Source organism: Mastomys coucha, chromosome X (assembly GCF_008632895.1).
Source record: "Mastomys coucha isolate ucsf_1 chromosome X, UCSF_Mcou_1, whole genome shotgun sequence".
Lineage (NCBI taxonomy): Eukaryota > Metazoa > Chordata > Mammalia > Rodentia > Muridae > Mastomys > Mastomys coucha.
Window position 1 is genome coordinate 87564212 of NC_045030.1, and position 2144 is coordinate 87566355.

Sequence of the window (2144 nt, forward strand, 5' to 3'; positions counted from 1 at the left end):
TCTTACAGAAGGTGTGTAACTTTATGAGATCCCATTTGTCAATTCTTGATCTCAGAGCATAAGCTATTGGTGTTCTGTTCAAGACTCCTGTGCCTATGTGCACCAGGCTCTTCCCCACTTTCTTTTCTAAAGAACACACATGGTATGCACTCTCTGATAATTGGTATTAGCCAACAAGATCAGAATACAAGAAGTACAATCCACAAGCCACAAGAAACTCAAGAAGAAGAAAAACCAAAATATGGACACTTCATTCCTTCTTAAAAGGGGGAACAAAATACCCACGCAAGGAGTTGCAGAGACTATGGAGCAGAGACTGAAGGAAGGACAATCCAGCCTGATATAGCCTCTCCTGAGAGGCTCTGACAGTACCTGACTAATACAGAAGGAGAGGCTCACAGACATCCATTGAACTGAGTACAGGGTCCCCATTGAGGGAGTTAGAGAAGGACCCAAGGAGCTGAAGGGTTTGCAGCCCCTCAGGACGAATAACAATATGAACTAACTAGTACCCTGAGAGCTCCCAGGGACTAAACCACCAACCAAAGAGTACACATGGTGAGACTAATTGCTCCAGCATCATATGTATAGTAGAGGATGGCCAAGTCGGTCATGAATCGGAGGAGAAGCCCTTGGCCCTGTGAAGGTTCTATGCCCCAGTGTAGGAGAATGCCAGGGCCTGTAAACAGGAGAGGGTGCAGTGGTGAGCAGGGGGAGGTGAGAGGGAACAGAAGTTTGTTCTTGTTGTCTTTTGTTTGTTTTTTTTGTTTGTTTGTTTGGGGTTTTTTTGGAGGGGAAACTGGGAAAGGAAATATCGTATGACATGTATATAAAGAAAATATCTAATAAAATAAAAAAGAGTATTGATATTAAGTATTCTTTGAAGGTCTAATAGAACTCTGAACTAAAAAAAAAAAAATTCATTCAGCCAGATGCTGGTGGTGGTGCATGCCTTTAATCCCAGCATGGGGGAGACAGAGGCAGGTGACTCTCTGAGTTTGAGGCCAGCCTAGTCTACAGACTAAGTTCCAGGACATCCCAGGCTACACAGGGAAACCCTACCTGGGAAAAAAAAAGGAAAAAGACAAAAAAAAGAGAAAAGTTCGTATATCCTGTAGGCCTAGATGTAGCTAGGGCTGACTTGGAACTTAATATGTAGTTGAGGCTGGCTACATGATTTCTTGGTGAATCTGACGCACCTGCCTCAGCTTCTTAATTACTGGAAGTACAAGCAACATTACTAAGCCCTACCATTTTGTTACATTGTTCAAAAGACGTAAACAGGGATCTGGAAAGACGATGGAACAGTTAAGAGCATCCGGCTGCTCTTTCATAGGACAAAGGTTGAATTCCCAGCACCTACATAACAGCTCACAACAGTCTGTGCTTTCAGCACATGTAGTGCACAGACACAGGTGCAGACAAAACGCCCATACACATAAAATAATAAATAAATGATATGTTAAAAAAGAGACTTACAAAAGAGATATAGCTGCTGGAGAGATGGCTCTTCGGTTAAGAACACTGACTGCTCTTCCAAATGTCCTGAGTTCAATTCCCAGCAACCATATGGTAGCTCACACCCATCTGTAATGGGATCTGATGTCTTCTTCTGGTGTGTCTGAAGACAGCTACAGTGTACTCACTTACCTTAAATAAATCTTAGAAAAGAAAATAAATACTCAAATGCAAGAGAAAAGAAACAAAGACCACAGAGGATCTGAAACAATTGAACACATGGCATTTAATCAATGGCAATAATACCAATGTGGATGGGGGAAATCTCACAAGGTTCCATGTCTAGAGGAAAGGCTATAGTCAATCACAGTTGAGAGATGAAGAATGAGTTTGTTTCAGAGATGAGCACCCTAATAGGTTATTCAGTCTTAAGTGGTCAACCCTAAACAATTCTATATATAAGCAATACTAGTCCCAGTATGTTAAATATGTGTGTGTGTATAATTAAAATGATGGTATTGAGATGGGGCAGTTGTGGGACACAGGAGGTATTGGAGGGAAAAGAGGGAAGAAGAGAAATTATGTAAATACAGTATTCATGTATGAGATTCTTTAAAATAAGTAAGGAAAGGATGGATGGATGGATGGATGGATGGAGAGAGGGAGGGAGGGAGGGAGGATGGAAG